Raw genomic sequence first — 21,262 nt, forward strand, 5'->3', positions numbered from 1 at the left:
GGTGGGGGGAAATTAGGTTTGAAAAGAGACCTCAAGAAGCAATATTATAGGGGGCAGCTTGGTGGAACAGTGAGTAGAGCACCGGCCCTGGAGTCAGGAGGACCTGAGTTCAAATGTGGCCTCAGACGCTTGACACTTATTAGCTGTGTGACCTTGGGCAAGTCACTTAACCCAAATTACCCCCTTCAAAAAAAAAAGATATAAAAAAAAAGAAGCAACATTATACATCCTAACTCCTGCCTCCTTGTCTTTACTCAAGCTGGATGCTTTCCCTCATCATTGCCTCATAGGAGAAATCTCCTTAGCTTCCCGCCGGGTGCCTCCTGCACTGCGATGATACCTTCCCTTGTCACCCTGGGTGGCGATGTTCTCTACCTCCCCAAGTGACCGTGTTGTATCGCTCAGCGGAATACAAGCTCCTCGTGAGCAGGTGGGGACTGTTGGGGAGTTCTGTCTTCAGATCCCAACCCTAGCCCAATGCCTTGCTCACAGTGGGTTCTGCTTAAATGAATGCTTTCAGAATTTGATCAACTACCTGTTTTCACTGAGGATCTCAATTAGAGGCCAGCACCGGGCCCCTGGTAGAGATTGTATCCGTTTCCCCTCTTTCTAAAACTCCAAACGAAGTCCTTTATCTCATGACGTTTGAATGAAAATTCTACTTTTCTTCCTTTGCTCATCAGGCCCTGAGATTTATATCACATGGCTCGAGTCTGTTTATTGACCACAAGATCAGCCCTGTTGCTCATACAAGAAGAGAAGAGTGGGCTACCGGTACTCTACAATTTCTGGTACAAATGAAGAATGTTGATCCTGTAGGTTGTTTTTATGAGGCCATATTTAATTTATTTTTGTCATTTGGATGACATATTTTTGAAAATATTCACTTTCATCTGGATTACAACTAAAGTTTGTGGTTCTACTAAGCAATTTCACCATGAATTATCTTATCAGCAATCAAGGAAACAAAGGGATAGTGTCAATTGGTGGTCATTTTGTTGGCAGCCCCCTTCCACTTATGTGGCAAGGTAGGTCATCAGATTCGAATGCATTTAGTTCAGCATCTATCCACATTCTTACAGGGATTATTTCTTTCCTTGGTCTTTATACGAATAAATGAAGTGCTTATTAAGTAGTTACTATGTACAAGTTCTAGGGTGTCTAGAAAAGACATTTCTTGTTCTCAAGGAGCTCACTTTCTAATAGGAGATATATTGAACCCACATGGAAGGTTTCAGCTGCAAGTCAGATTTAAAGGTCCCATGGTCCTCAAGGTATGACAGCAAAATGGATGGTAATGTCTCATTTTTAATGTCACTTCCATGGATAAAAATATCCATTTCTGGTGTTGAGCCATTTGGCAATGCCAAGGACCCTGGAGACAAGAACTTTCTTTTCTCAGTCTTCAATAGATGTGGCTATCGGACCTGCAAGAGAAGTTTCCAGGCTAATCACTACAGGTACTGCTTCCTAGGATGATGGTTCAGGGTCTTTGGCTGTGTCTGTCAGGGTCCAAAAGGAACTGATAGTTAATGTGGTGGTGGTTTGACTTGTCTGCACACACTGGTTTGTCTCTTCCCCAAGGTACCCGGTTGCGTCAAGTAGGCTGGCTTGCCTGCCCTGTGAGTGGCATTTGGTGGGAATGCTTGTTTACCTGTATGATGACAGTAAGGGATGGTCAGAACTCCAGGACTGTTGTTGTAAGAGGGTGCTGCCATTCCCAGGGCTCCTATGCCTTACCCATATGTTGGTGGCCTCTGGTAAGTTATTGGTGGCAGTGATGAGGAAGATGAACCCTTCTCCACGATGATTTCTTCCCTCAATAATCCTCAGTGCCTACCATAGTGCCAGGCATAAAATAAGTGTTTGCTGATTGACACTTCCAAATATCCAATGATGTACCTTATACATATGTACTCAATAAATAGGAGTTGATGATACAGCCCCATGCTAGGTATTATTCATGTGAGTTATAGAGACATGGCTCTTGGACCACTGTAGTTTAACCAAGAAAATATTTTTACTGTTTTTTATTTCTGAGTCACACTTGTATAGAAAGTTATAATTGCAAACAATTTCAAAGAAATTATAACTTGAGAAGTTTCTGTAATCATGTCGAAACTATTTTGTGGGTTCCGAGTAGACACTGAATGACCTGTGGGAATGTTGCAAAGGTCCAAAGTTAGACAAGATAAACTCTGAGATTTCCTTCAACTCCAATGAGTCAGTGATTCTGTTACTCTAAGGGTATATTTCAGCTGTGTATTTAGAATATAGTTTCTTTGTCAAATTTCCACAGGATTGAAATGCTCTAGTTACCAGAAGATCGCAAGTGACAATTCAGTGTAATATTGCCCCAAATCCCTTTCTGAAAGTTTCCATTCATTAAACTAGCAAAAATTTTTGCATTCTCTTGAAAAAAAATTAATTCAAAATAGAGATTTTCCCATTATAAATGAATAGCTATACACATGCGTACATTTACGTAACCAAAATTGCAGAAAAACAGCATATCACACTTTCCCCACCAATACATTATAAACTACACTTTTAAGAAAAGTCACAATTATCATCCCCCAAAACTAACTGCTTCTCAGCTTGACTTAGTGTTGTGTGTGTTTTCTCTCCATTTCTTGGCCGACATATTTGCCTCTCTCTTCTGAAACCATCATCTAACTCTAGCCTTTTGTCATTTGGTCAATTGACGTTTCACCTTCTGTTTCACCAGTCTCCAGAGGAATTGTGGAACAGCTTATAATACTGCTTGCAGAAGTAACACCCTCGGTTCTCGTTCTATGTTGTTCGTTTGTTCCAAGTTTTCATCCCTGAAAGGCCTGAGTTCTTTGTTTAATGCTGACAAGTTAACCAGATCAGGGCATTTAACTTCATATTCCTGAGAATCAGCAGGAATTTCTCCTTGATGCATTCGATCTTCTCCCTTGGTGATATTTTCGGTGCTTTTTTCCTCTTCGTGAAAATCAGTTGCAGAATGTTTTATGCAACTTCTCTTTTTACCTTCAACAATCTCTCCTGAATTTCTCCTAATGAATGATTGAATTCAATCACTTCAAAATACCACTTATTGATGCTTATCCTTGGACAGTACATCTGTATACTCCTTTGTACCGGGTCTTTAGGAGTCATCATCCGATTTATCTATGAAGTTTCTGCCATTTTCTAACTTAGTCGTCTTTACCTTCTGTCAGTTTTTCAAGTAATGAAGGCCATTTAGATCTTTTATCTGTTTCAAGACTCCCATCATCAGGACCTAGGAGGTGAAGTAGTTCATCATCTTCCTGCATTTCTTTTGTACATTTGCTGGCAGAAATTTCTGCAACAAGACAGTCCTCCCTCCTGATATCTCCAAATGTTGGACAAAATTCACTTTCATAATTGGAACATCTTATGAAGAAATCGCTTTTAACATCTCTGTCAATACCATTTGGCAATTGGATGAGATGTTGAGACCATTTGTGGGAAGTCAATCATGGTTTTCTGGTCATCCTTATCCAAAATTAGATTGAATTCATTGAAATCACCATGAATTAGTCCATGATTGGCAAGTTTAATAGTTAGTTCCATGGCTTCATTATATACTGTGATAGGATCTTCAATGTGATGTATCTGGCACAAAGGGTAACCATTTATGAATTCTATGCCCGGTGCATGTCAATTATAATCGATTGGTGTTGGAACTAGAAATTTCCTCTCATAGGGTGCCTTCATATAGGCAAATTCCTTCACAGCAGACAAACAGGATAAATAAAGTCATGACATCTTATATCCGTGCTTATGGTAATCACATTTGTTTTTTAAATTATAGAATGAAGTACTTCGCAGTCTGCAAAGCTTTAGTGCAGATTATTTCTCCTCTTCATTTGCGACAATGTAAATATCTGATTCTTTGTCAATACCCATCTGGTTTCCAACAGAGTCAACCACCTTGTCTTGAAGAAAGTGCTTTCAAAAAGAGGTAATCATGACCCACATTTGTCAATTGTTAGCCTTGGACAATTTTAGTTCATTCATGAGCTAAGAGTTTATATTTCACTAGTTTTCTCAAAATCTCATTATAACCACCAGGTTTAAGGCTGGCAATGGAGGCCACCAAACTACAAAATTTGATGCTTCTTCATAACCATTTCGATTGCAGTCAGAACTCTGATATCATGCCATGTCAGGTAGTGGAACCTGGCCACATTCACCTTCCCATGGCTGCTCCAAGAGACAACCAGTGCCGGTGATCCTATTTTTTAATTAAGAATATTGTGTCAGTGGGGGCTTCCTGCAAATGGCGGGGCCAACATCTTCTCCACAGATAATGGCAAAGCAATTGATAATATCAACCTGGAAGTGGGTAACGACTGTACTCATAGAATAAAGGGATAAAGTTCTAGTTGAAAAAATTATTAGGTTGGACTCAATGACCCCTTTATATATTTCCTACTCTCAGATTCTGACAAGCAAAAAAGCATCCCTAGGAGGAAAAGGAGTAAATTCTAGTGGGGCGAGGAAGGGGAAAGGGGACAGAAAGTAAGCAGCAACTGCTCTGCAAGTGCATAAAGGCATAAACTTCACATTTGACTATTTTAGCGAGTTTTTCGGGGGTTTTGCCTGAGGACAATAGTAATATTTTCGGGTCTAATAAAAATGTTTGTAAAGCACTTTGCAAACGTTAAAGCACTAGACAGGAGAGAGTGCTGGGCCTGGAGTCAGGAAAAACCTAGTTCAAATCCAGCCTCAGATATTTAGATGTGTGACACTGCCTTCTATGCCTTATTTCCTCATCTGTAAATGGAACATACCTCACGGGGTTGTTGTGAGGATCAAATGACATAATATTTGTAAAACATACTTTTTGTTGTTGTTGAGAGTCGTGTCTGACTCTTTGTGATCCATTTAGGGTTTTCTGGGCAAAGATACTGGAGTAGTTTGCTATTTCCTTCTCTGGCTCATTTTACAAATAAGGAAACTGAGGCAAACAAGGTTAAGTGACTTGCCCAGGGTCATACTGCTAGTAAATATCTGAGGCCCAATTTGAATTCAGGTCTTTCCAACTCCAGGCCTGGCACTGTATCCACTGTGCCACTCAGCTGCCCCAAAAATACACAGGGTAGACATTTGATAAATATTTGTGTCCCCTACCACCATCACACACAAAAAAAGTCTTAGGGCAGTTTTAAGCTTTAATAATTTAAAACTGCCTTAAGACTTCTGGGACACCCTATATGAATGTGAATCACTATTTTCTTTTTAATAATTATCTCCTTCAGGGGCGGAGCCAAGATGGCGGCTGGTAAGCAGCAACTCGTTTGAGCTCCGTACTGAGTCCCTCCAAAAACCTATAAAAATGGCTCTGAACCAATTCTACAACGGCAGAACCCACAAATCAGCAGAGGGAAGCAGGGCTCCAGCCCAGGACAGCCTGGATGGTCTATGGGTGAGGTCTATCCCACACGGAGCTGGGAGCTGGGAACGGAGTGGAGCAGAACCCAGCCTGAACAGTGTGGACCATCCAGACCAGAAGCCGGGCGGAGGGGGCCCTAGAGCCCTGAATCAGTGAGCTCCGGCAGTTACCAGACCTCTCAACCCACAAACACCAAAGACTGCGGAGAAGGTTAGTGGGAAAAGCTACGGGAGTAGAAGGAGTTCGAGGTTCGGCTTCCAGCCCCGGGGGCAGCGGAGGTGGGGCAGCTACAGCTGTTGTTACTTCTGGCTCCAGGCCCACCTGGTGGGAGGAATTAAGTGGCGGATCACAGCAGGAGTGCAACAGCCTGCTGAAGATCTAAGCCCAGTCTGAACTGGGGGTTGGGGAAGGAGCAGTGCTGGTGTGGCAGAGCTGGCACCTCCCCCCCAAACGTGGAACATAGAACTCTCTAGTCTACAAGCAGTCATACCCCACTGAAAAACTCAAAGGTCAAGTTAGTTGGCTGGGAATATGGCCAGCCAGCGAAAACGCACCGAGATTCAATCTCAGACTTTGCATTCTTTCTTTGCTGACAAGGAAGACCAAAACATACAGCCTAAAGAAGTTAATAAAGTCATAGAGCCTACAACAAAAGCCTCCAAGAAAAACAGGAACTGGTCCCAGGCCATGGAAGAGCTCAAAAAGGATTTGGAAAAGCAAGTTAGAGAAGTAGAGGAAAAATTGGGAAGAGAAATGAGAAGGATGTGAGAAAACCATGAAAAACAAGTCAATGACTTGCTAAAGGAGACCCAAAAAAATACTGAAAAATACACTGAAGAAAACAACACCTTAAAAAACAGACTAACTCAAATGGCAAAAGAGCTCCAAAAAGCCAATGAGGAGAAGAATGCCTTGAAAGGCAGAATTAGCCAAATGGAAAAGGAGGTCCAAAAGACCACTGAAGAAAATACTACTTTAAAAATTAGATTGGAGCAAGTGGAAGCTAGTGATTTTATGAGAAATCAAGATATTATAAAACAGAACCAAAGGAATGAAAAAATGGAAGATAATGTGAAATATCTCATTGGAAAAACCACTGACCTGGAAAATAGATCCAGGAGAGATAATTTAAAAATTATTGGACTACCTGAAAGCCATGATCAAAAAAAGAGCCTAGATATCATCTTTCAAGAAATTATCAAGGAGAACTGCCCTGATATTCTAGAGCCACAGGGCAAAATAGAAATTGAAAGAATCCATCGATCGCCTCCTCAAATAGATCCCAAAAAGAAATCTCCCAGGAATATTGTCGCCAAATTCCAGAGCTCCCAGATCAAGGAGAAAATACTGCAAGCAGCCAGAAAGAAACAATCTGAGTATTGTGGAAACCCAATCAGAATAACCCAAGATCTGGCAGCCTCTACATTAAGAGATCGAAGGGCTTGGAATACAATATTCCGGAGGTCAATGGAGCTAGGATTAAAACCTAGAATCACCTACCCAGCAAAACTGAGTATCATGCTCCAAGGCAAAATATGGATTTTTAATAAAATAGAGGACTTTCAAGCTTTCTCAGTGAAAAGATCAGAACTGAATAGAAAATTTGACTTTCAAACACAAGAATCAAGAGAAGCATGAAAAGGTAATCAAGAAAAAGAACAAGAAAAAGAAATTGCAAGGGACTTACTAAAGGTGAACTGTTTTGTTGACATTCCTACATGGAAAGATGACGAGTATGATTCATGAGACCTCAGTATTAGGGTAGCTGAAGGGAATATGCAAACATATATGTTTATGTATATATATATGGGTGAATGTGTATGTATGTATATATCTATTTGTGTATGTATATATATATATATATAGAGAGAGAGAGAGAGAGAGAGAGAGACAGACAGAGAGAGAGAGAGAGAGAGAGAGAGAGAGAGAGAGAGAGAGAGGGCACAGGGTGAGTTGAAGATGAAGGGAAGATATCTAAAAGAAATAAAATCAAATTAAGGGATGAGAGAGGAACATACTGAGAGAGGGAGATAAGGAGAGATAGAATGGGATGGATTATCTCCCATAAAGGTGGCAAGAGGAAGCAGTTCTGTGGGAGGAGGGGAAAGGGCGGATGAGGGGGGAATGAGTGAACATTGCTCTCATCAGATTTGGCCTAAGGAGGGAATACCATACATACCCAATTGGGAATCTTACCCCACAGGAAAGAAGAGGGAAGAAGATAAAAAAAATGGGGGGGATGATGGAGGGGAGGGCAGATGGGGGTGGAGGTAGTCAAAAACAAACACTTTCGAAAGGGGACAGGGTCAAGGGAGAAAATTCAATAAAGGGGGATGGGTTGGGAAGGAGCAAAATATAGTTGGTCTTTCACAACATGAGTATTGTGGAAGGGTTATACATAATGATACACATGTGGCCTATGTTGAATTGCTTGACTTCTTAGGAAGGGTGGGTGGGAAGGGAAGAGGGGAGAGAATTTGGAACTCAAAGTTTTAAAAACAGATGTTCAAAAACAAACAAAAATGTTTTTGCATGCAACAAGAAAGTAAGATACACAGGCAATGGGGCGTAAAAATTTATCTTGCCCTACAAGAAAGGAAGGGAAAAGGGGATGGGAGGGGAGTGGGGTGACAGAGGGGAGCGCTGACTGGGGAACAGGGCAACCAGAGTATACGCCACCTTGGAGTGGGGGGAGGGTAGAAATGGGGAGAAAATTTGTAATCCACACTCTTGTGAAAATCAAGGCTGAAAACTAAATATGTTAAATAAATTAAAAAAAAATTATCTCCTTCCTCCCATATTTTTTATGGGTTTCAGAGAAAAGTGATCTGAGGATAGATTACTATCCCACTGTTAGTTTCTTATCGTTAATGTTCTGCAGACTATTGTCTAGGTGGATGAAACAAGTGTATTGATGATTTAGGATAGATACTAATTGTCAGCTTCTCTTCTGTAGATACACCGAAAAGCATTTTTAGGACAACTCCAGTAGGAGATATGATAGCATGTACTTCATTCTGCACCACATGGTTTTCACCTCTACCTCAAGGTCTCTATATTTTGAAAGCTTTTCATTCCACGTAGTTTGCAATGAAACTATACCACATCTGGTATACCACCTATGAAAAATGTCCACATTTTGAAAGCTTTACATTCCAGGTAGTTTGTAATGAAATATACCACATCTGGTATACCAACATCTATGAAAAATGTCATTCTTAAATTTGTATGGATCAATATGATTTCTGGATGATTTTCTTCAATGCCGCCCCCCCAGCTGTACTTTTAACTCTCTCTCAGCTGCCTTCTCACCCTGGACCATCCCTCCACCATCATGCCAGTCACTTTCTCACCTTCCAGGAGACTCTATCCATGGGATGGGCCACACCAGCTACACTTCATTTCCCTCCTAGTCCTGCTTTTGACTTTTCAGATTTCTCAATCATGGTTTGGCATGAGTCCCTTCTCCCTACCTCCCCCCACTTTTCAGACTTTTTTATGCGTTATCTTCCCCCTTAGAATGTAAGCTTCTCAAGGGCAAGGACTGTCTTTTGCTTGTATTTGTAAACCCAGAGCTTGGACCAGTGCCTGAAACATAGTAAACAATAAATGTTTGCACCTTGCCTTGAAATGTCTTGCCTTGAACACTACTTCTGTCTGTAATGATGCTCTAGATTTAGTATAGTTCATTTGTTGAAACCCTGAGGATGGTTGGTATTTGTACCTGAATTATCTGTTAGTTTATATAGGATAGCAATCTTCTCATGTATAATTCTAGCCACCTAATCATGCCTTTCTAGGAATTTAATAGATATAGTCTTCTTAACCTTTTTTGTGTCACGGACCCCTTTGTCAGTGCGGTGAAGCCTAACAAACACTTTTCAGAAGAATGTTTTTAAATGAGCAAAATTAGATGCATAGGATGACAAATGAAACCAATTATGTTGAATTGTGGTTATCAACATATTTTTTTAAAAAGTCATGGACTACACATTCTGAACCCCTGCAGTAGATGAGAAATCTTTGCCACTGCAGTGAGTGAAAAGTTCCCCAATTCCCATCTCTTCATTACAGAACCTGTTTATCAATAAGTCCAGCATCTTTAAATACAACCTTTCCATAATTTCTGGTGGCAGTGACTTGGTCCTTAATTGTTATTTTAAACCATTCTGTTTCTATATGTAGCTTTTATAAACTCTGAAGATCCTTAGCCCAACTCTCGCTTGTACTGAGTCAGGTCTCCTGACAAGTCTCCATCTCCCCTTTGAGGTTTAGGGTGTCACCCTCAGGGTCTAAGTCATTCTTCTCTAATGCTGGCAGCTCAAGCTCCCATTCTGCTGTGTTCTCTCCCAATATCAATCACCAGTTACAGTTAGTATCTATCCTAAATCATCAATACCTTCCAGTGATTAGCAACCCAATCACATTTAATCAATTAGCTTTTACTGGAAGATACAGCAAGGACAAAAGTACAAATGTCTCCTCATTATATACCTCATCATCTCTACTATCCCATTTCTTTCCCATTGTGGCTTTAGTCTCAGGCTACCTGCAGCCTTTCCAGCCTCCTTGTCCTTGCCATGTGTGTTATATCCTGTTATATCATGATGGGGATCCTGACCATGTACACCTCACACGAGAAAAGCATCTTCTTTGTAGGGCACAGAAAAGACCCATCAGGAATGGATCCTGATAGTGTTTGGCAGCTTTCTTTCAGCCTTAAACAATAGATGACAAGCATACCCTGAAGCTGACCTTCATCAGCAGGAGAAGGAAGCAGCAGAGGGAATTGGAGTTTACCAAGTCCACCACAAGAGTGGCATGCTGGTTATAGTGGCTTGTGACCCTAAGATCTCTGAGTACCACTGCAGCCTTGCCATGGGGAGTGTGAGTGTATGTGTGTGTGTGTGTGTGTGTGTGTGTGTGTGTGTGTGTGTGAAATAACCACTTCCAGGAACAACCTTTTCTGCTGGGATCATACTAACCATGGAAAACAAAACACATTCACACACGTGCACGCGCACACACACACACACACACACACTCACTCACACACACACAACCCATGAGCCAAAAGCTAAAATAAAATGAAATAAAGAACTTTTTCAATGTCTAATATTTTATAAAGAAATTCTATCCCTTTTTGGATCAGTGAGATTTCCCAATGCAGAACTGAGTTGGGAGGCAGTGTCTAGCTCATAGTCAGACTTGGTCTGTTTGGCTGCATAGCTTTAACCTGCCATTCTGGTCATTCCCTGACCTCTGTGATTGGATAAAAAGATTCTTGACTTATCAAGGACCTTGAGACAGAGTTTTTGCTTCCAGCTTTACAGACTTCCTCTTTTGTACCTGGCAGTGCTTTATACTACACAGCTTCCTGCCATGACCACCTCTTTTTTTATTTTTTAACCTGTTCCCCACATTGCTGACTTTGTTGTACCTATTCATCTTTTCTTTATCCCAAGCACTGCCTCCTTTAGGGATTCAAGACAAAACCTTTGGATACAACAGTTTCTGTTTGCAGACTTACTGGTTTTTTTTTTTAATTTTGTGTTTATTTGATTCAAATGGGAAGTGACTTTAAAAGCAATATTATACAATATCCATCACTTTAATTTGTTGCAAACAGACTAGGCAAGGGAAAGAGCCTCCTTCTAGATGTGAGGTTTTGTGTACATAACCAATCCAATCAGCCAATGGCATCTTTAGTTCTCATCCATGGCTCCCCCTCCCCATGGCCTCCACTCTCCACCCTCACATCTTAATTTCTCTTCTCTGTCCCTTATTAACTAACATTGTCTAAATAAATTTTTCCATTTTTGAAAATTTCAGTTTTTCAATCTGTTTAAGACAGTACAGATACAAAAGAGAAATTATGTATAATAATGAAAGTACTCACAATTAGATTTTCATATAAGAGTGTGTTGGTAACCAAAAATGGGCTCCTTAGCGCTTAGTCAACAAGTGCCCTTGAATAGTTTGGCTTTTCCCCCTGAACTAACTGAATGCTGTTTGTATGTTGGATTGGAGTAAGCTTGTCGGCCCCTTCACCTTGCTTCCCTTGCTTAAACTGATGGAAAGAACCTGTGCTTTCCTGGTCAACCCCTTCACCTTGCTTAAGCAGATCGAAAGAACCTGTGCTTTCCCCAGCGTGCCTTATACTCCCCTGCAGAAGCCGGATGGTTAAAAACAGCATCCGTTGGAGCCAGAGGCTGCTACAGCTACAGCCACAGCTGAAGCTGAAGAGGAGCTGCCGGTAGCAGAGCTGACCTACGGGAGGAAGCTGAACAAGGACTTGAGGCTAGTGGGTAATCTTTTTACCATAGAGGGGAAGCATGTATATGATTTTGCTTTACACCATTATGTTTCTCTGTGGCCTCCTGGTTACTCTCGTGAGGCGGACTTATTGGGCCTGGAAGCTTTTGATCAATATATCAAAATGGGGATGCTGGTTCATGGGTTGGTTACTGTGGAGCCTAAATATATGCTTTGATTCTTCTGCCTCCTACTTTGAGAGTTTCTTATATCTGGCGGTTGCGAACCTTTCAGACATATATATGATCCTCTTTGAAATTATAAACTCTGCCCTCCTAATACAAAGAGAACCTGAAAGAGTGAGAGAAATCTATATTGTTTTTTCAAATAGTTTTTCTGTCATTGTAGGGTTGACCTTAGAGCCTAAAATCTCTTAAGGTAAATGGTAACAGCTGATCGTATTCTTAGATTATAAGTTCCTAGAGGGCAGAAGATAGCCTATCAATAAAAAACTAGGTAAAATACTACATGAAGATAGATGCTTTTAATAAATGCTTTAGAGCCCTAAGAAGGCCAAAGGTACAGATGGCAAGCACTTCAAATTCACAGATGACACAAAACTGGGTGACAAAGTGAGACTCCAAAAGGATTTTTGGCACGCTGGAATATTAGGCAGAATATAACTAGGTGAAATCCTATAGGGATAAATGTAAAGTGTACTTGTAGGTAGATATAATAACATCCCTACTAGACAAGTGTAGGGTAGGAGGGCTTTTGCACATGTAGGTTATACATATGGATGTCTACATGGATCTGTCTAAATGCAGGTCACAAGGAGGTATTAATAGATATAGTCTCTTCTGTTCCTCTCCAGAGAAGGCTTTGATTTATGCCAGGGGGGAGCAACAGGATGATACCACAAGGCTGGCCCACACGGCTCTCCTCAGAGAGGGATAATAGACTAGAATTATATCTATCTGCCCAAAAGAATTTAGTCTAGAGAAATAATTTTTAGGTTTAAGGCATTTTTCCTAGACTCTATTCCGTAATGGGAAAGGAGTGTCCCAAACTATATCTAAAGGTTTGATTCCCTTTCCACCAAATGCCACTTATACAAAACACCATCAAACATGGTGAATAGTGAGTATGATAATATGTAATATGTAATAATAATGAATAAGTCTATTTATCCAAGCCATAAAAAAATAGAAATCAGAGAAGTTATACAGATTAGAATATACCACATAATACACAAGGTGAATGAACTCACCCACTAGGAGTAAAGTATCTCAGCTCACCCAATGGGAAATGCCCTGAAGATCCTAGTTCAGTAAGGTAGAAACAGGAATATGCTCAAGGTGCCAGCTCCTCTGTGTGCTGCCTTCTTCCCAGAATCTCTCTCTGCCTCCAGGGCTGATGATAGCCTAGAGTTGAGCAAAATCTCTCTTGAAAGTAGAAGACAAGGGAAAGAAAAAGAAAGGAAAAACTCTCCTCTCAAGGGCTCATCAACACCACTCACACTGGGCAAGAAGCATCGAATAATCATTCTTTCTACCAAAGAGGATTTGTTGTTTGATCTTTTCAGTCATGTCTGACTCTTTGTGACCCCATCTGGGATTTTCTTGACAAAGGCACTAGAGTAGTTTGCCATTTCCTTCTCCAGTTTATTTTACAGAGGAGGAAACAAATGGGGTTAAGTGACTTGCCCAGGGTCACACAGATAATAAATATCTGAGACTGGATTTGAACTCAGGTCTTCCTGTCTCCAGGGCTGGCCTTCTATTCGCTGTCAACCTTATGAAAATAACTAGGTTTGAGCCTTAGATTACATAAGATTATGGAGGCATGGATAAATAGCAGTTGCTCTGAAAAAGACTGGGGATTTTAGAAGCTTAATATGAGTCAGCCAGATGATACAGCAGCCAAGAAAGGTGTGAAATCTTAGGTTACGTTAAGAGGGAAGTGATAGTCCTACTGTACTCTACCCTCATCAGACCTCATCCAAAGCACTGGGTTCTCTTCCGGACATCACGGTTAAGGAAGAACATTGGTAAACTGGAGAGCATCCAGAAGAAAGCAGTCAGCATAGAGAAGGGCCTCGAGTCCATGACCTATTAGGATGAATGGAAGGAATTGGGCATGTTTAGCCTGGAGAAGCGAAGATTTGAAGGGAGAGGAGAATGCCACAGCATGGTGTTCAAGTGTCTGAAGAGATGTCATGTGTAAAGAAGGATCATTAGACTGACTCTGTTTGGCCCCAGAGGGCAGAACTAGGAGCCACGGGTGGAAGGTGCAGACCAGCCAGTTTGTGACTGATGTCAAGAACAATTAGAGTTGTTCAAAAGAGGAATGGATTTTTTCAGTAAGTTGTAGGTTCCCACACCTTGGAGGTCTTCAAGCAGAGGCTGCACAACCACTTGTCTGGTATGATACAATTGTCGTTGCTTGTTGTTGAGTCATTCAGTCATGTCTGACTCTTCATGACCCCATGGACCACACTTGTCCATGGGGTTTTCTTGGGAAAAATACTGGAGTGGTTTGCCATTTCCTTCTCCCGTGGATTAAGGCAAACAGAGGTTAAGGGTGGCCCAGGGCCACATAGCTAGTAAGAGTCTCAGGCTGGATTTGAACTCAGGTCTGCCTGACTCCAGGTGCAGGATTCTGTCCACTGAGCCACCTAGCTGCTTCCTATGGTACACTAGAAATATTAGTATATAGAAATGACTGCTAAGACTAGATGAACTAGATGTACTTCCAACTCTAGAATTCTCTGATTCTATAATATATACCAAAATATTTATAGCAGCACTTTTCATGGTAGCAAAGAATTGGAAACAAAATGGTACCCATCAAATGGGTAATAGACGAAAAAGCTATAGTGTATTTGTGTAACAGTATCATCATGCAGCGATGATAAATACGAGGATATTTGAAGAAACTTGGAAAGATTTATATGAACTGATGCCAGGTAAAACTGGCTGAACAACAATATACGTGATTGCAACAATGTTAATGAAATGATTATGAAAGGGTCACTAAAAGAGAGTCAGACTCACGGGAAAAACCAATCATGATCCCAAGGAGTTGTAATGGCAACCACACTTGCATACGCAGGATGGCTACCAACGCAGGTTCTTAGATCTGCTTTACTAAGGAAAGATAGCTGTTTCCAGGGTTAACAATCTTACTTTAATTAAACATACATATATCATTCACTTAGTTCAGAGGAAAAAGTCAGCATCCTGTACTGCAGAGAAAATACAAACAGAAAAAATAACACAAATCAACAGACAGGCTTCCAACTGTCTGACTATAGCAATATATATACAGTTACCAGAGAGAAAAGCACCAACATCTGGGTTTTCAAAGCCAGGGGGCTCCTCAACAGCTACCCAGATTCTCATCTGGCCAAATCACACTAACACTCTTCCAACGAGTGAGCCCCAAGCAAAATGCTAACCCCAGAGCATATATACTGTTTCCAATCAAGGACTCTTGATTCAATCAAAGACTCCTGATTCAAACAAAGACAAGACTCAATCACAGGCACCTGATTGCCTTAGTGTTGAGAGGCACTACAAAAGAAAAAACAGCAAAAAGCCCCACTTTGTTTGCCATTACAGGAGTAGATAATAAAACAGACTTCCTACTTTCTACAGGAAGCCTTTCACAGTCCCTCTTAATTCTAGTCCCTTCTTTCTGTTGATGATTTCCTAGAAGTCTTTATATAGCTTGTTTGTACATAGCAGTTTGCACATTGTTTCCCCATTAGACTGTAAGCTCCTTGAGGGTGTTGTGTAGAAAATAACAGTGAGACGAGACCTGGGTTCAAGGTAAATTTAAGTGTGGATTTGTTGATCAAGTGCGTGACTACCTGGAGTATGCACTCGAATCAGGCAGTCCCGAACCGAGGGACTTACAGGCTTACAAAGGCAAAAACCACAATTACACAATGAGGGAGGGTCGCTAGCAGAAGCGATGACTTACAGATGCAAAGATTAGCCATTGGTTAGATCCGTAGCTCAGGGCTAATTTTGGGAATATGGCCCAAGGACACAGGGGTGCGACCATATCATGACAAAGGGGTCCCTCCTAGGTCGTGATCAGTTTCCTATAACTAGGTGGAGGGTGCAAGGTGGAATTTCCCAGAAAGTACCCCCTACTTAATCAGCTATGCTCTGGGTGGAGGGACCTAGCTTGGTCAACAGAATAGTTGCACCATAACCCAGGGTGTGGGGACCCTATTTGGTAACAGGGTGGTCCTTCCTTAAGATAAACTTATACCCTGCCCTGAAACTGATCCTTGCACATAATGCTGATGTAGAGAGAATATACAGAATGCTGAATCAAGAGAAAGGGGGGTCAGGGGACTAGGCCTGGGCAATCTACCCAGAACTATGCCTTAAGCTATTTCAAGCCATTACAGAGTGTGGACAGAGACAAAGACAAAAATATAAAGGGGATTAATAGTGGGCCTCTGTTTGGGTGTAACACGGGCAGGGACCATTTTTTTTGCTTTTCTTTGTATCCCCAGCACTTAGCACAGTGCCTGGCACGGTAGTAGGCACTTAATAAATACTTTTGATTGACTCCCTCCGTCTTCAGTCAGTCAACAAGCATTTTTAAATTACCTACTATGTGCCAGGCACTATGCTAAGACCGAAGGATACAAAGAAGGGAAAAAGAAGCCCTTCTCTCAGGGATATACTCTAATGGGGGAGAGAGCACACACACACACACACACACACACACACACACACACACAAAACCAACTAAGTACAAACAAGATTCATATAGGATAAATTGGAGATAATAGTTCTTTTTTTTAATAATATTTTCCCCCAATTACATGCAAAAACAATTTTTAACATTCTTTTTTTAAGTTTCGAGTTCCAAGTTTTATCCCTCCCTCCCTCCCTCACCTACCCTGCCCCCCCAAGACAATCTGATATAGGTTATACATGTGCAATCATGTAAGACGTTTCCATATTAGTCTAAATTGGAGATAATCAACAGAGGGAAAACATTAGCACTGAGGAGAAAAGCTTCTTTTAGAAGAAGGTGAGATTCTAGCCAGGATTTGAAGAAAGCCAGGGAAGCTGGGAGACAGTGAGGGATACGGGACTACCACCTGGGCAAAATATCACACATACCGTCCAACTTGTTCATTCTTGGCATTTTTGCTTAACTACTTTTCTTTGTTATAAAAGAGAAGATTCTATTCTGATGGCCATAGTGGGGCAGGAGTATTTCCAGAAATGATCATGATATAAAAGTAAAAAGCAACAATAAAATGTATTTTAAAATAAAATAAATGCTTTTAGGCTTTTTTTTTTTTAAGTGGGATGCTCCATGCAGTGCTTTAGGAAGTAGTACAAGTTATTTATCTTTCTCCCGGACTTCAGCTGATGGGCTTGGCCAGAGTAATGGATGGTGTTGAGCTGAATTCTTTCAATGGCTAGCTTTGCCTCTGTTGTTTAATTTTTAATTGATGGATGTACACTCCCAGCATCAAGATGGGCACATTTTATGAAATATTAAAAAATCGATGAAGTAAATAATGGCACGACAGGGGATAGACATGTCTGTGCCCCTCCAGGGAGCTGGGGCTACAATGCTGAAATATGAACACTGGCCCTCTTACCTAATGCTAAACTCTTAGAGATGAAGGACACATTGTCAGGGAATCTTGAAAATGCTCCGAGCTTGAAAGGGGCACCACCCTTTTTCCCCTTGAGAGCCTCTGGGAGAGAACCATGTTCTTGGACTCTATTGTTTCTCCTCCCTGGGCATACACTCAGCCTGGGACCTGAGTTCATCTGTGAGATAATTATATATTCTCACACAGCTATTTGCTGCATGTGCTGTTTGAGGTTGGCAGTACTTTGCAATGAGCCCCCACTGCAGAGGGGCCTTTAGGACTGGAATCAGTTTGGTATGTATTCTGATCACTAACTCACTCAGAGGTGGGGCTCAAAGGGAAAAAAATCTATTCTCTCTCTCCTGGGATACTTTGTCATCTTTTTATGGAGTTTCCTTTGATGAAAAATGTTCATTTAAAAGACAAACATCCCATCCCTACAGTGGAAGGAAAGTAGTGTGTGACTCACGATCACAATAGTTTCAGTGCATATAAAGTTCTATCATATTTATTGGTCTGGGTCCACCACTAGCCCAAATAATCTTTGTAATCCAGAAAAAAAAAAAGAGAGAGGATGTCCCCACTCCCAGCAGGGAGTAGTTCCCCAGACCGAAGACTACTGCAGTTACAGACAAATGTATTATTTTTTTATTTCTTTTGAATTTTCTCTTTTTTACTATGAATTTAATCATCAAAAAACCTACAATCTTTTCAATATATAAAAAATTACCCAAAAAAGAGGATTATATATGAAACCATGAACTTGTTATGTATAGTTTGCCTTTTATAAGTATTTATTAGAAGTAGCATGCCAGTGACAAAATTATCCTGTTTGTCTTACTTTCCTAACTTGATTATATTTTTTTCCTTGGTGGACCCTTTTTGGAGCAGCAAGTGATAGTTGGGCTTTTGTGGAAAGGGCAGAAATGTTCATGTTATCAGGGCACCCTGGTTGGGGGGACAGGAAGCACCCAGGTGACTAATCTTATCTCTCAGGATCACTAAGAGTGCAGGAGCCACCACCTGGGCTTTAACCTGGACCCTACCCCTTCCACTTAATTACTAGTGGGATGTTCAGCAACAACTCTTGTTGTCTGTTCTATCTTTGCTCATTAGAAACTCTCTGTTCTTTTTTTCCCCAGGGTCTTTTTTTTTTTTTCAGGGAGAACTAACGGCTGCTGAGGATGGCAATTCATAAGGGATCTCAGTGTCCCAGATTTAGGGCTAGAGGACATCTCAGAGGCCACCTAGTCTAACCCACCCATTTGAGACAAGACCCCGCCCTAGAGGCGTTAGGTGACCTGACCAAAGTCATACAGATGGTAACCAGCAGGGTCTGGATTCAAGCCCAGGTCCTATGACACCCAAACCATTACCATTTCCCCTATGGTACAATGGGGTTCATCGCACTGCATGGTTGCCATGCTGTGGTTTGGGCCTATCACCTCCTGTTACCCAAGTGTCCCTATTTACACGTATCATACACCCCACACAATACCTCACTCTGAACTGGATGGTGGAAGAGCAGAAATAAGATGATGGGCAAACCATGTGAAACTGTGACTATCCAAAAGCCTAAGAGAAAGCTAAAGATCACATGGTATAGTGGAGGGCAATTAGGTGGGGCAGTGGATAGAGTGCCAGGCCAGGAGTCAGGAAGACCTGAGTTCAAATGTGACCTCAGACACTTACTAGCTGTGTGACTCTGGGCAAGCCACTTCACCCTCTGCCTCAGTTTCCTCATCTAAAAAATGAGCTGGAGAAGGAAATGGCAAACCACTCTAGTATCTTTGCAAAGAAAATCCTAAATGGGGTCACAAAGTGCCTCAGACACAGCTGAAACAACTAAATAACAACAAACAGTGGAGTTGCAATCAACCGACCTTTATTGTAGTCCTAACCCTGCTATTAACAGCTGAATGAACTAGGGGCAAGTCGCTTAGCCACCCTAGGGTTCTGCTCCTCCATCAGCAAAATTAGAGTTAGGATTGATGATATCTCTAAGGCCCTTTCCTCTTCTCATATTCTCTGATTCTCAAAAAAAAAAAACTCTAGTATTTACCTCGCTGGGTTGTTTTAGGCTCAGATGAGAACTCCTTAAAGTGTTTTACAAAATATACAAGACAAAGTATTAGCTATTTTCCTCCGTAGAACATAAGCTCCTTGAGAAGCTCCCTACTTTTGTCTTTGTTCCCCCAGCACCTAGCACAGAGGTTAAGAGATCATAGGTGCTTATTAAATGTTTTCTGAATTTGAATTTATATAACCCCAAGGATATCAAAGAAAGAGATGCATAGGTGTAAAAATATTTATAGTAACCCTTTTTGTAGTAGTAAAAATCTGGAAAGTAAGAGAGTACCTTCCTGTAGGGGAATGATTGAACAAATTGTGGCATATGAATGTAATGGAATGTTATTGTACGATAAAAAATGATTAAATGAACACTTCCAGAAGAAATTCAGAAGGTCTTAATGAAATAAGGCAGAATAAAGTGAGCAAAACCAGGATACCAATTGATATGATAACAACAAAATTGTAAAGAAAAACAACTTTAAAAAACTTGAGAATTTTTATCAATACAATGACAAATCCTGATGCTGCCCACCTCCTGGCAAAGTCCTGATGGACTTAATTGCATCATGAGACATTCATTGTTGGGCATGACCATTATGGGAATTTGTTTTACTCAACTAGGCATATTTGTTATGAGGGTTTTATTTTCATTTAGTGCTTATTGTTGTTGTTTGATTTGAGGGAGGGGGAGTAGGAAGGAAGGAGAGAAAATAAATGTTTGTTGTTCGGAAAAAAAGAAAATGAAATATTTTTTGAGTATCCCTAGTTCGTTTAGGCTAGAAATTCAGTGGCCACTCAATGGCTGATTGCAATACTAATCTGCATGGAAGCTTAAACTTGCTCCATTTTTTCCAGTTTTGACTTGTTCACCCTTCGTTGGGCAGTTTGGTGGCCCTCTACATCCAGGGCCTCACCTTGTTGGGAAAGATAGTACAGATGCCTGATTGGCTTTAGACCCACTCCAGCTTAGAACTCTCAAACTCAATCAGTGTACTGGCCTGAGCCTCCCTAACAGCAGGGACTACAGATGTGTAACACCATGCCTGGCAAACTTAGTTAATTAAGAACTTGTATGTCATTGCTCCTCCTACAATACAGTAGAAGAAATCTAATCTGTGCAGAGGAGAGAAAGTCCTTGTAAGACCACCCCTAAAGTGTAAACATGCAGATTTCACTTTCTATTTTGCTGCAAGGTGGTCAAAAGCAATGAACTGTGGTTTGGAAATGTGAAGTTTGAGATTTCTCTGAGACATCCAGTTAGAAAAGTCCAAAAGGCTTGAGCCATGCCTTGACTAGAGCTGGGTATTCCATGACATGGGAAGGTGGGAATGCACTCCATACAAGAAGGGACAGCCTGTGTAGTCACAGAGGAGGGAGATAGGATTTCATGTATGGAGAACAGGAAGTTCACCATCTTGCCTGGAACATCGAGTGTATGAAGAGGAGCACTATGTAATAAATCTGGAAAGAAAGCTTGAAGCCAGGTTGTGATAGGTTTTAAATGCCAAACACAGGAGTTTGACTTTTATCCTAGAGGCAAGACACACACACACACACACACACACATGCTGATCTTCCTTTAGTATTTTCACTAAATGTTTATAGCTTTCTATAAAATTCGATTTCACCTGTCCTAAAATTTGAGTACTTTGTAAGGTGTTGAGAGAGCTGTGCCACTTTTTGTGGGAACCAATCATTAAAGTCACTATAGCTGGCATTCTGTACTATATCCTTTCACAACTACCACCTTGTACAGTGAGGCTGATGTTTATGCACAGAGGATCACCTTCCCAGAAATACTGCAACAGAGAAGGAGAGAGACAGACAAAGACAGAGACAGAGAGGGAGGGAGGTAGAGAGAGAGAGAGAGAGAGAGAGAGAGAGAC

General features: G+C 41.1%; 1 pseudogene; it reads right to left on the minus strand.

Annotated features, from left to right (window-relative positions):
* Positions 1-2,569: 2,569 nt before the first annotated feature.
* On the minus strand, positions 2,570-16,831 carry LOC118854709 (annotated as a pseudogene).
* Positions 16,832-21,262: the final 4,431 nt, after the last annotated feature.

Source organism: Trichosurus vulpecula, chromosome 6 (assembly GCF_011100635.1).
Source record: "Trichosurus vulpecula isolate mTriVul1 chromosome 6, mTriVul1.pri, whole genome shotgun sequence".
Taxonomy (NCBI): Eukaryota; Metazoa; Chordata; class Mammalia; order Diprotodontia; family Phalangeridae; genus Trichosurus; species Trichosurus vulpecula.